At 38.4% G+C, this 14,517-nt stretch overlaps 1 protein-coding gene across 6 annotated transcripts in view; it reads right to left on the reverse strand.

The window, feature by feature from the left end:
- FBXO34 (F-box protein 34) overlaps window positions 1-14,517 on the reverse strand; it is an 87,953-nt gene that overhangs the window by 61,015 nt on the left and 12,421 nt on the right. The window contains exon 2 of one of the 6 annotated variants that reach the window (XR_006962086.1): window positions 11,628-11,722. The exons of the other annotated variants lie outside the window; for them this stretch is intronic. The gene's annotated coding sequence lies outside the window, so the exon portion shown is untranslated. Of the gene's footprint in view, window positions 1-11,627; window positions 11,723-14,517 lie in introns of those variants that run through there. 6 annotated transcript variants of the gene reach the window in all.

The following is a 14,517-nucleotide window of genomic DNA, read 5'->3' on the forward strand; positions in this document are numbered from 1 at the left end:
AGGAGGAGGAGGAGAGAAATGGTCTTTCATGGTTGTTCTCATTAGACTTTCTGCACGTTTCTCTGCAACCACCTTGTCCTTCCTTGCTGCTGGAGCTATACCTACATCTTTTGACCAGTCTGTTTGCCTGGTCCCTAGTTCCCTATGGCCACCTCTGCTGCTCTGTCTTCCTAGTGGTCCAATCACTGTTTTTCTTGTACTAGGACTGACCTAATGCCCATCTTCTGCTGTACTATCTGTCAGACAGCAACCACAGAGGTCGGTGGGGAAAGGGGAACAGTGGAACATGGGTTGAGGGGAAAGGGAGAACAGTGGAACACGGGTATGTGTGACATGACTCATCTGTTCTGACCATCTATTCCATAACCTGTTCTAAGACTGTGCACCCTGGCTCACTCTGACAGACCTGTTCTTGGCCCAAACTAACCCTTTAGACTAGGTATGGTTTTCCTGGCCACCAGCCTTTTACCTAAAACTTTCTAATGAAGACAGAAGAATCTCACAATTATGACCATGCTTACAGAAAAGGAAATGAACATTCAAATGTCTCTTCCATACTTGGCACTGTGCTAGGTGCTTTCTCACTCAAGACCCACCAAAGGCCACTGATACAGCCTTCATTTTACATGAGGATACAACAGAATTCCACTACCTATGTATTTCAGAAGATAAAGCTAAGTGTACTAGATACTGCGTAACATCAATAAAATTCTTTTTAATGTTGCCCTGACAGGGCTGCTTTTCATTATGTGAAGAGTAGTCCACTGCAATGCCAAGGAATCTGGCTTACAACTTCTAATTAGCTATCAACTCACTTTACAAATACTGTTTCACTGGAGTGCCGGATAGCTCAGCCGGTTCAGCGTCTCTGATTTTGGGTCAGGTCATGATCTCACGGTGTGTGGGATCAAGCCCCATGTTGGGCTCTGTGCTGACAGCACAGAGCCTGCTTGGGATTCTCTCTCTCTCCTTCTCTCTCTGCCCCTCCCCCACTCGCTCACACACTCTCTCTCAAAATAAATAAAATATGGAGGGGGGATTAAAATATTTTTTTAAAATACTGTTTCACCAAAAAGAAAAGGCCACACCTTAAATGGTAACTGGCATTATACACCTGTATAGCATTTAAATCAATTCTAAAATTTACAAAATAATAACCTTTGTATCTTCAGAATTACAAGAATATTTAGTATGCTCAACAGTTTACTAGAGAGAACAAGACATAAGAACATGTTATAAACCACAGGGACATAATCATTAAAATCCAGACTCGGAAACTCTAAAGGACCAAAAACCTGGTTTCTTTAATAAAGAAATTACAAGAGGGATAAAAAAGAGGTAGTGAGGGGGAAGCTCTAAACTAAAAAGGATTTAAAAAGTCATTACCAACCATCTGGAAGTTCGTGACCTTATGTGGATCCTGATTAAAACTAGGACATTGAGCTTTCCAGTGTCAGAGTATGGAGGAGACACTCAGAAAAGGCTCCTTGCAAGGGGAAAGAAAAGAAGGAAGAATAGGTCATTAGCCTTGGACCTCAGGTAGCTGAAGGAGAAAATGCGTTTGCTGTCTACCACATCTTTACATGTCTCAGTGACACATTTGTCCAAGTCACCAATCTGTCAAGGCAACAATCTGCCAGGTGACTGGTGGGATGAAGATGAGGCTGACCAAGATGCATCCTCTCCCTATGCTGCCTTGTTGACTACCCAGCATGTAGCCCAGAGGGTGCAAGGAGCTGAGCATCACTGTACTCCACATCAAACTCCAGGCCACAGGAGGAAATAGAACCAAGACCCCTGAACCTAGGCCCAGTCAGTCCTCAGAGCCCTTGCCCACTCAGGAATGAAGATCAGGAGGATTGAGAATGTCACCCCTATCCCCTCCAATAGCACCCACAAGAATAGGGGTCATTGTGGTTGCAGTCTATGAGCAGGATTCCCAAATTATTGTCTTCTGTTAATAAATTGCCTTTGTGTAAGCTTTAAAAAAACTGTAACATTTGAAAAATAAATAAATATAATAAACTAGGACGTGTGAGACAACTGGAAATTTGAACAATGGATATCTGATGATATCAAGGCTTGGGGGGATAAATACATATATATTTTTTAATATATATATACATATATTTTAAAGAGTCCTTATCCTTTAAAGATACACTAGACTACAAATGAAATGACATCTGTGATTTGTCTGAAAATAACCCCAGAGGAAGAAAGTGGAAGAACAGATGAAAGAAAATTGAACACTGAGTTGATAACTGTCAAAGCTGGGTGGTAGGTACATGGGGGGTTATTACATGGATTTCATCTATTTTTATGTGCTTGAAACTTTCTGTAAATTAAAATCAAAGCACTTGGAAAATACAAATTATTTTCATGTAAATGAAGAAAAACAGGTCCTTTAAAAATGATACCACTACTTGAATATATCTGAGTTTTAGACAACATAAAGGAATTTGATGATACTAATATGGAGAGTAAAATTCAAAAGCTAGGCAACAGAGCAATCTGTTAATTTTGTTAGGTAAAACAATGGCCCTGTGGTTATGGGGGAGAATGTCCCTTTAAAAAAAATTTTTTTTAACGTTTGTTTATTATTGAGAGACAGAGACAGAGCATGAGCATGGGACGGGCAGAGAGAGGGGGAGACACAGAATTCAAAGCAGGCTCCAGGCTCTGAGCTGTCAACACAGAGCCCGATGTGGGACTTAAACCCACAAGCTGTGAGATCGTGACCTGAGCTGAAGTTGGACGCTTCACCGACTGAGCCACCTAGGTACCCAAAAATGTCCCTTTAAAAAACACATATTGATACATTCAGCGCTAAAATGACACAATGTCTAGAATTTGGTTTAAAAATTGTTTTTAAATGGGGACAAGAATAAACAACTATGGCAAAATGTTGAAACTAACTGATATACAGGGGCTCACTGACTACTTTTGTGTGCATCTGCATTTCAAAAAGTAAATAATAATAACAGGAACAATAATAGATTCCAAGGACTTCCTCCATTATGTGGGAGAGGAAAAAACAAAAACAAAAACAAAAAACAAGATCAATAATTCAAACTAAAACCCCCTAGTTCAAATAAGGGTCAAGTTTGGAGAGGGTAGGGAGACAGGAACAACCACACAAGAGTTTTATATAATTCACCTGAATTTCACAAATAGTCAGAAGAGTGTGGTGAGGAAGTCTCACAGTGTTCCAACATAATGGGGGCGTACTAGAAGAAAAAAAAAATTCTTTCAAGAACTATTTCCTCCTGCCAGTCCTGCCCTAGACATCGATTTATAAAGACACTTTCAACATTTTCTGAAATCCAAGAAGTAGGACTGTCAGTGTGTTCTGCATGGGAACAAAGCTTCCCTAACATCCTGAGCACATATGATTCTGATTGTACAGAGGTTTCTGGGAATGAAAATAGTATTTTTTCATTCCTAGTTTTCTGGCTGTGCTCCAAGACTACTTTTCTTATCAAGTTATCTTTAAATAAGATCCTTTGGAGGTGGGGGAGGAGAACCTTTCAAAGACTTTTACGAAAACATTTGCACATACACATTTCAGCACTTCAAGTAATGACACCAAATGTTTTTTGAGGTTCTAAAGAGAAAAACACAATCTAAAGTTACCTAATCGTACCAAAATCTCTGCTGTGGGCAATCATCACCATATCTAAATTGCATAATTATTATTGGCAAAGAGAGAAAAAAAATTAACACCTTCTGAGAATTTATCATATGCCAAGTATCTAATATGTATTTTTAACTAAATCCTCGTAACAACCCTAATAGGTGAGTATTATTATTATTATCTAAATATTACAGATGAGAAAAGTGGGCAGGCACTGAAAGGCTAAGTAACTTGTTAAGTGACCTAAGTGTAACTCAGTGGCAGAACCAGGTTTGACCACGAGCACTCTGGCTCTTAACGTCTGGGCTGTTCTCTACTACTCTATACCTTAAAACTTTTCACTCTAAAACGCAGGAAAGATGATTATTTGAACACTTCTAGACCCTACATCATTGGCTCTTTTCATAATCCTCATTATCTTTGAAATTTTACAATATTAAAAACATTTAAAACTAGAAGATCCTTCTTTAATGAAATTAAGCTGTCTGAAGAGAACAGCAGCTATTAAAGGCATTAGCACCACTGACAAAGAATAATGGGGCCTCCCCAAACTGCTCACCTTAATGCAAAGCTCACCAGTTGACAGACCTTGTCTAGGCAGAGATCCCAATCAATTTTATTTTATTTATTATTATTATTATTATTATTATTATTATTATTATTTTGAGAGCGTGAGAGAGCACATGCAGGAGAGGAGCAGAGGGAGAGACAGAATCTTAAGTAGGCTCCATGCCCAGTGCAGAGTTCCGGGCTTGATCTCAGACTGTGAGATCATGACCTGAGCCAAAATCAAGAGTCAGACACTTAACCAACTGAACCACCTAGGCACCCCCAAAATCAATTTTATACGGTTTCATTCTTCCATTTGATTGGGTAAATCAGAATCAAACATCTGTACCTTGAAAGAGACAAGGAAACAAAAGTTAAAGAAATGTGACAAAGGAAGAAAGAGAATTCATAAAACAGAACAGATCTTGTCAAAAGCCTTGTAATTAAGATCCTCAGAAACAGTCGAGATATTGCATCCATAAAGCAAAACACGATGCCGTGAAAAAGCAAAAAAAAATGAGAAAAGACTCTTGGAAATAAAGTATCAATTTAAAGAGGCAATATAGAGGAGGCACCTGGGTGGCTCGGTCAGTTAAGCATCCAATTCTTGGTTTCAGCTCAGGTCACGATCTCAGGATCATGAGACTGAGCCCCATGTTGGGCTCTGCGCTAATAGCACGGAGCCTGCTTGGGATTCTCCCTCTCTCTCTGCCCCTCCCCTGCTCATGCTCTCTCTCTCTCTCAAAATAAATAAACTTTAAAATAAATAAATAAAAAGGCAGTATAAAGTTTGAAGTTGTGAAGATGAAATCTAGAAAATAGACAAAAACAGAGACAGAAAATTACCAAAGGACCCACAGCATCAGTCCAGGAGATCAGCATTTGATTAGAAGAATTCCAGAAAGAAAGGGAATACAGTCGGTGGTATGTATTATAACAGCACTGGAGAGTGACAGATGGTAAGTACACTTGTGGAGAGCACAGTGTAACATATAGAGATGGTGAATCACTATGTTCTACGCTTGAAACTAGTAACATTATGTGTCAACTATCCTTCAATAAAAAATTAAACAAACAAAAAAAAGAAATCCAGAATGAAAAGAAAAAAAATTGGAGAAAGTTTCCAAAAAAATATGTTTTCACCAAAAGATGATTAAGTTAATAGATTTATAGAAGTCTTACAATAGGGCCCACTCAGTGCTCAAATGAATAGAGACCAACATCAAGACATATCATTGGAAAATTTCAGACAAGATCAAAAAGATACTAAAAGCTTTCAGAGAAAAGGCAGCTCATCTACAAAGGAACCAAGAATCAAACTGGTCTAGGAATTCTCATCAATAATGAAGGATACTAATAGTTGAGCAATGCCTTTAAAAATGTGACAGAAAATGATGTTTAAACCTAGAATTCCATTCCCAGCCACACTAACATTCCAGTTTAAGAACAAAATAAAAACCCTTCCAGACATGGAATCACTCAAAATTTACCTCCCACACATCTTACCTTAGTATGTACACTAGCAAAACAAAGCAATAATTCAAGAAAGAGGAATATATGGGAAACAGGAGCATAATGAAGGCAAGTCACAGGATGTCAGTTGGGCAGCAGTTCTAAATAAAGCTCACAGAATGGAGCAGGAAGATAGGGGGCATCAAGGAAGCTAACTATGAAAAAGGGAGATACTAGAAATTTGATATCATCTTTAAAAAGTGTAACTTCACTGTTTCATAGGAAGCTATAAAAGCAAAAAATGCCCCCCAAAAAAGAATACAAATGAGAATTCTGATATGGGGAGGTAATGGCATCCTGTTTTATCTTTGGAGAATTACCTTCTTCAGACCCCTAACACATGTGTTTCATATAGGGTTGACCCCATACCCATCTCTAAGAGTGTGCATGTAACCAGGCTGTTAACTATACCAGTCTATTCTCTCCACCTTGCCATAACTTGTTTGGAAATAAACACACAGCCTAGAATGGGTGGCGGGGTGGGGGTGGGGGGGGTGGCAGGGTGTGAAGGGTCCTGAAAATAAAGCTAAAAGGAGGAAATCGGACTGATAACAGCAAGAGAGCAACTCTTCAAAGCAAGGATTGAGCATGTGGATCCTGTCCTACTCTATCCTCCTCAGACTCTCAGTTCTTCAAACCAATTTTCTGTTCCACTTAAGTTATAGTTGAACTAGTTTTCTAACACTTACAAGGATTCCTATCTTATATACTTCTCTTTCAGAGCAGGAAGTCAAAAGACACCATCTATTGTTAGTGAAATAAAAATAAATACATAGTATTTACCAAGATGACCAGAGAGCTAAAAATAATGGCAGAACTACAGCAGAAAGAAGATGGGGAATGGGGTAGTGGTGTGAAGAAATAATTTGTAATGGGTCTCTAGGTCTTTCAGGCAAGACACTGTCTGCTCTTTGTTCTGGACTGTTATTTTCAAAGATGTTCATACAGCAAACGACCTTGCAAGATACAAAGTCTTTTCTTCAAGAACAAAAAGCAGACATGCTTACTATCTCCCTCTGGAGCAAAGGCCAGGCACACTTACTGCCCATTATAAAATATTTGAAATCTCTAAGCTCAGAGTTTTCTCCAGTAACAAAACCTACTATGCAAACAGGTATTATGTGGCCCTATCTGCAGTGCCCTGTGGGAATTGAGGCTTAGGACACTGACACAAATGAATGCTGCTACTCTGGCTACTGCTACTGCGATGAGTAATAAACTGTACTTTATCTCTAACTGAGCCTTCCACCAGCATCCACAAAACTGGCAGGCTAACTTGTTAGCTTCAAGTAAGGTCAAATCTCAGATCCCTTATAATTCTTGACAGTTGGTAAATAAGAGTTAAACCTTGACTATCAAAGCAGAAAATCAATAGATAATGCTTAAAATTAGGAAACCAAGAAATGAAAGAAGTAAACTAAAAGAATCCACCAGAAACAACTGTTGTGGTTTCCATGAAAAGGGAACGGAGGTGGGGAGGGGTGGGAAAAGGAACTAGAGCTTTCATCATAAACTCTTCTGAACCATCACATTTTTCCCTCACCATGAACATGCATTTGAGGAAAAAGCCTTTGCTGGCTACTTCAAAAGGGGAAAAAGAAGGATTAAGAAAAAGTTTTCAGTATTTCATCCCACTAAAATTGAATGGGAGTGTCAAGAAAAGGACCTCATTCAATATGATGTTCTCACCACAGTTCTAGAGACCCAAAAGGGACACAACTCTCACCAATGATCATTTCAGGCCAGAAAAGTCTCAATGTACCTCCAAAATAAGTACCTATGTCTTACTCTGGAGAATTTTTTTTTTCCTTGAGAGAGAGAGACAGAGACAGAGACAGACAGAGAAAATGAATGAGTGGGGGAAGGGCAGAGAGGGTAAGAGAGAGAATTCCAGGCAGGCTCCATACTGTCAGCATAGAGTCCGATTCTGGGCTCAAACCCATGAAACATGAGATTGTGACCTGAGCCAAAGTCCAACACTCAACCAACTGAGCCACCCAGGTGCCCCTGGAGAATTTTTTTAAATAAAATGGTTCTACTAGCTATGTACACAATAGTATCCTACAACCCTTCCTATCGTAAGAACATTACTGGGTTCAGCATATAAGTATGTATCCGTAAGCATGATTTCCTGCAAGTATAGGTTCTAATACACCCCCCATAAACCACCATGGTTTTAAAACTTAAATTAAAAATTAATTTATAATACTGGAGATACCCAGGTATGAGGCTCCTTAAGACAGAGCAGAAGTATTTTTACGGCAGGGGAAATAAAACACATCATCTTACAGACAAAAATACACAAACAGCTAATTAAGGTTCAAAAAGTAACTCACATTAAAGAGTAAGAATTTTCTAATCAAAATCTGAAATTACAAATGATTTTGTGTGGTACACAGGGGATGACTATTTACACTGGTATAATTATATACATATTCTAGGATCTAGAAAAGCTTTTCTCTTAAATCCAGAACAACAAAACCTACCCACTCTCTACCCCTCTATACCTATACTAAACTATACTTTCAATGCAGCCACATTATAATTTTTGCCATCCCACTGTATCTAGTTTTTAGGGAAAATGAAGGAAGATCATACAAATTCTGCTCCAGAGATAAGCTAAATTGTTCTTGAGCTAAACTAAGTCTAAGTAATAGAAGATCTGGTTAGGAGCTAGCTCTGGTTCTATTTAAAATGTACTTTATTTAAATTGCATTGCTTAACTTTAACATAACATTACTGTTTCAATCGCAGTGGCCTCATTCAATCAACTTAAGTCATGCGAAGCTGGAGCAAATAAAAAGATAAAGGTCTCTGTGACATCAGAGTTCCACTACGTTGTTTCTCATTTCTTTTTCACTTCTAGGTGCTCTTAAGTAGGAAGACATTTTGTGCAGTGAAATTCCTCTATAGGTCACACTGCTCAGAATTAAATTCCAGCTTCTACACACTTACTGGCTAAGCAAACTGCCTGTTTAACCTCTAAGACCTCTTAAGTTTTCTGTGAGAAAAAAGGGACAAGAATACATTCCTTATAGGGTTTTAATAAAGATTAGAAAAGAAAATATACATAAAATGTTTAGTATAGAGCGTAGTCAAAAGGAAGGAAGGAAGCTATTGCTATTGTCATTCCTCCCTTTGTGGAAAACCACCTCCAGTAGGAAATAAATGTTCCATCGGCACACAGTGGAACTCACTCAAACCTAGACTCTTTCTCATTAACCAAACCAGCACTGAAGGCTATGACAACTTCACCAAAAAGATGCTAGAGGTTTGAAGCAGATGATGCATTTCAGCAAAGCCCAAACTCAGTCCCTTTTACACCGAGAATATAGTCCTTAAACCTTGCACAGGTTTGCCTTGGTAGCACAATGGCACACAGTGGTCTCCAAAAGCAAAACTTTTTAACTAATGAAGACAGTACTTTCAAATATAAATTTTTAAAATAAAAATTGGGGTGCCTGGGTGGCTAGCGTCCATTGAGTGTCTGACTCTTGATTTTGGCTCAGGTCACGATCTCAGGATGAGATGGAGCCCGACATCAGCCTCTGTGCTGAGCGTGGAGCCTGTTTAAGATTCTCTCTCTCCCTCCCTCTGCACCTCTCCTACTCGTGTGCATACTCTCTCAAATGCTTGCTGAGCATTTATGAGGCACGTAGAACACAGTGGACAAATAGTCAAAGCCCCTAAAGGAACTACCACTGGTGGTGAGACAGTAAATAATAATCATAAGTAAATTATACAGTATATGTTTCAAGGAGGTAGTTGTTATGGGAAAAAACAGACTAAGATAAGGAAACTTGGAAGTACAAGGAGAGAGATGCAGTTACCATTTTAAACAGAGTGGTCAGGGGCGCCTGGGTAGGTCAGTTGGTTAACTGACCGACTCTTGATTTCGGCTCAGGTCACAAACTCATGTTTCTTGAGTTCCAGCCTCGCATCAGGCTCCGTGCTGACAGTGTGGAGACTGCTTGGGATTCTCTCTCTCTCCCCCCTATCCTGCTCACACATACACACACACTCTCTCTCTCTCTCAAAACAAACTTCAAAAAAATTAAATTTCAAAAAAAATACTTAACAGTGATCAGTACAGGCTTAAGAAGGGGATATATAAGAGATTCGGAGGAGGTAGGTAGTAAGTTAGGCATGAAGATTTACCTAAGAGAATAGTGTTCTAGGCACAGGGAAAGGCCAATGCAAATCCTAACATAAGCCTACCTGATTAACACCATCACCACTACCTAACAAATAAGCAAAAATGTCAGCTATTGCTGTTTGGTCCCTCAACAGTATCTCCCTCTCTGCCCAGAAAATCTGTGCTAGCAAAATCAAATGAAAGAAATCAATTTATCTATTCCTGAAATCATTATTACACTGTATGCTAACTTGGATTTAAATTTTAAAAAAGAAATCAATTTATAAATTTTCATTCAACAAATGTTTACCGAACTGAACACCAACTATGTGCTAGGCACTGCTTTCGTGCTAAGGACACAGGAAGGAACGTGGCAGGCACCACTTTCTATTCCAAATTATGAAGACCTCAGGAAGGGGCCCGAGGAGGACTACAACTACAAGTATAGGGAATATTTTTGTTTTCCTGTTCTTTGGCTTATCAGAGCTTCATTGCTTAAAACAACAACAACAACAACAACAACTTGACCTCGAGATAAAATGGGAGGATACCATACTAAATCTTAAAGTCTCTATCTTTAGAGCATAGACATTGGCCCTTTAAGTTTCTTTACCTAAATAGATGATAATTTCAAAAGTACTAACAATGACATTATACTAATACCTTCTCCCCACTGCCCTTGAAGGACTAACACATTGCTACTGACAGTCTAATCATTTTTCTACCACTTTCCCAAGATTCACTTCAATTCAAAAAAAAAAAAAAAAATGATCTACCAAGTGCAAGGTTCAATGGTCTGTGCCATGATAGCTAAGAAAGAGGGCTCTGCTCTCTCCAAGACATCATCATGTGGTTTGGGAAAACTATGTATACATCCTTTTTTCTAATGTTATTTCCTACTTCAAAAGTAAGTGCAGCTCATAATACCACCTGGTTGTATGGAAAATTACTATGAAATTTTTTCCTGAAGTTCCCACCAAAAGCTTATTTTATAGAGTTAAAAACCTATTTTAAAAATATTATTCTATAAAAAAATTACAAGTTAGTAGAATATATTTATATAATTTATCTGAGCCCACATAGCAAATGGAGAATAGAAGCATAGAAAGTTGGGGCACCTGGGTGGCTCAGGTGGTTAAGCATCCAACTCTTGGTTTTGGCTCAGCATGATCTCACAGTTCCTGAGTTCAAGCCCCATATCTGGCTCTGCGCTGCCAGTGCAGAGCCTGCTTGGGATTCTCTCTACCCCTCCCCCATGCACGCATGTGCACACACATGCATGGCTCTCTCTCTCTTAAAATAAACCACCTTTGGGGAGAAAAAAGAAGCTCAAAAAGTTAAGAGAAACACAAGAAATTTTTATTATAGAAAAGGAACTAAATGGAATAGATTTGTTGATTACTTTCTTTTTCCCCAATTAAGTTAAAGGGTACTTTAAGATTTAAGTTTCTACATGTTAAGGAATGTACAAGAGAAAATAAAAGGCAAAAAAAAAAAAAGCATTTTAACCTTGTGCCCTATTCTACATTTAAGAGAGAAACTCCTGAAAAACACATTACTCGCTTGTCTTCCTGTCAGTTTACTGTGAAGTATGTGATATTGGGAGATAGTGCAGTTCAGTTCCAGACCACCGCAATAAAGCAAATGCCAAAATAAAGTCAAATGAATTTTTTGCTTTTCTAGTGCATATAAAAGTTAAGTTTATGCTATGGTGTAGTCTATTAAGTATGCAAAAGCATTGTATATACCTTAATTTAAAAATACTTTATTTCTAAAAAATGCTAACCATCACCTGAGCTTTCAGCAAGTCTTAATCTTCTTTGCTGGCAGAGGGTCTTAACCTCTACGTTGATGGCGGCTGACTGATCAGGATACTTCTGATCAGGCAATTTCTGAAAATAAGACAACAATGAAGTTTGCCATACTGACTCTTCCTTTTACAAAGGAGCATGCTGCTTGAACTCCTTTACAAATTGGAGTCAATCCTCTCAAAACCTACTGCTGTTTTATCAACTAAGTTTACGTAATATTCTAAACCGTTTGTTGTCATTTCAACAATCTTCACATCTTCACCAGAAGTCAATTCCACTCCAAGAAACCACTTTCTTTGCTCATGTATAATAAGCGACTCTTCACCTATTCAAGTTTTATCCTGAGATTGCAGCAGTTCAGTCCCATCTTCTGGCTGTACTTCTAATTCTAGTTCTCTCGCTGTTTCTGCTACCTCTGCAGTTACTTTCTCCACTGAAGTCTTGAACCCTCAAAGTTATCCAGGAGGGTTAGAATCAACTTCTTCTAGATTCCTGTTAATGTTGATATTCTGACTTCTTCCCAGGAATCACAAATGTTCTTAATAGCATCTAGAATGGTGGCTTCTTTCCAGGAGGTTTTCAATTTTACTTTGCCCAAATCCATCAGAGGAATCACTATCTATGGCAGCTACAGCCTTACAAAATGGATCTCTTAAATACAAAGACTTGAAAAAAAAACCATAAATAAATAAAAATTAAAAAATAAAAATAAAGACTTGAAAATAGAAATGGCTCCTTGATCCATGGGCCACAGAATGGATGTTGTATTAGCAGTCATGAAAACATTAATCTCATAGTACATCGCCATCACAGCTGTGATATTTTAATATCTGAGCAGTAGGTCTCACTCACTAGTAGACTGAAAATATTTGGTAAGCCATGTTGTAAACAGATCTGCTATTATCCAGGCTTTTTTGTTCCATGTATAGAGCATAGGACCCAGGATTTTTGGAATGGTAAATGAGCACTGGCTTCTATTTAAAATCATCATTAGAATTAGCCCCTAACAAGAGAGTCAGCCTGTCCTTTGAAGACTTGAAGCCAGGCATGGACTTCTCTTTAGCTATGAAAGTCCTAAAAGGCATCTTCTTCCACTATAAAGCTATTTCATTTACATTGAAAATGTGTTACTGAGTGTAGCCACCTTCATTAATCATCTTACCTCCATGTTCTGGGTAACTTACTACAGCTTCTACATCAGCAGTTGTTGCTTTACTTTACTTCTCACTTCCAGATTATCAAGGTGGCTTTTTAAACCTCATTAACCAACCTCAGCTAGTTTCAAACTTTTCTTCTGCAATTTTGTCACCTCTTTCAGCCTTCAAAGAATTGAAGTGAGGACCTTGCTCTGGATTGGGCTTTGGCTTAAGGGAATGTTGCAGGTGGTTTGATCTGTCCAGACCACTAACTATCTTCATATCAGCTATTATAATAAGGCTGTTTTGTTTTCTCACCATTCATATGTTCCCTGGAGTTAACACTTTTAATTTCCTCAAGAACTTTTCCTCTGCATTCAAATCTTGGCTGTGTGGCACAAGAGGCCTAGTTTTCCGTCTGTCTCAGCTCTGGACATTCCTTTTTCACTAAGCTTAATCATTTCTAGCTTTTGGTTTAAAAGTGAGAGATGTGCAACTCTTCCTTTCACTCGGAACACTATGAGGTCACTGTAAGGTTATTAACTGGCCTAATTTCAATATTGTGTCTCAGGCAACAGGGAGGCCCGAGGAGAGGGAGAAACAGAGGAACGGTTGGTCAGTGGAGCAGCCAGAACACACATTTATTACGTTCACCATCTTATACGGGCACAGTTCATGGCACCCCAAAACAATTACATCAAAGATCACTCATCACAAATCACCCAAATATAATAATGAAAATGTCTGAAATACGGAAAAATTACCAAAATGTGACACTAACACACAAACTGATCAAACGCTGTTGGAAAAATGGCACCAAGTTGCCACAAACATTCAATTTGTAAAAAATGCAAAATCTGCAAAGTGCAATAAAATGAAGGGTAGTAAAACAAGAAACACCTTTATTTATGGGTATGGCTAATGAAACATTAAAAATGTTGCGAAGCGGCAGCTCTAGAAATCTTCCTGTAAAAAGGCTGGCATGTAACCTTCGTCCCTTCTTGCATCCTGCGGTGTGGAATGGGCTGCAATGGCTGGAGATTCAACTAGCTCAATGAGCACACTAGGCAACAGTGGAGCAGTAATAGTATGGAAAGAACCAAGGAGTGGGGGAAGGAATAAGGACCAGACTAGAGGGCTCTCTTAACCGCAGGGTTTGTTATATACAATTGTTAAAACTCATCAAACTGTTTAATGTCTGTGCAATTTACTGTATTCATTATGCCTCCAAACAAAACAGAGAGAGAAATACCACGAATGCTATACCAGCCCTAGACCAACTACCTGAATTTTTATAAGAGAACTTTGTTCGTTAACCCACTGCTAGTTTAGTTCTATCACTAATAATACACTCTTCATATAACAATATGTATAGGACAAAAATCAAGTAAAAGTCAATCTGGTAGTATGTAGAATACACTTGCATTTTTTTAAAAAGTAGGGAGAATAGAATTGTTGCCTCCAGTGAGAGGAAACGTGTGCCCAACAGACAGGGGAGGAGAAAACTCACTTTTTACACCTTTTGCATTTTGAACCATGAACACATTACCTACCCAAAAAATAAATGTTCTTTAATCCTACTAAATATTCTATTTAAATTTTTTGAAATTTTCATATATGCAAATTTTAATGATTTGAAGACTTATATTGACTTTAGTTTCAACATGATCTCTCAGTGGACTAATTACCCAAAAACCACTAGACACAAAAATGACAAAAGAAAATGGTGAAAGGGGGGAA

This window comes from Lynx rufus, unplaced genomic scaffold (assembly GCF_022079265.1).
Source record: "Lynx rufus isolate CCGP_SWC_20201006 ecotype Redwood Valley unplaced genomic scaffold, mLynRuf1.p SCAF_17, whole genome shotgun sequence".
In the NCBI taxonomy this organism is placed as follows: Eukaryota; Metazoa; Chordata; class Mammalia; order Carnivora; family Felidae; genus Lynx; species Lynx rufus.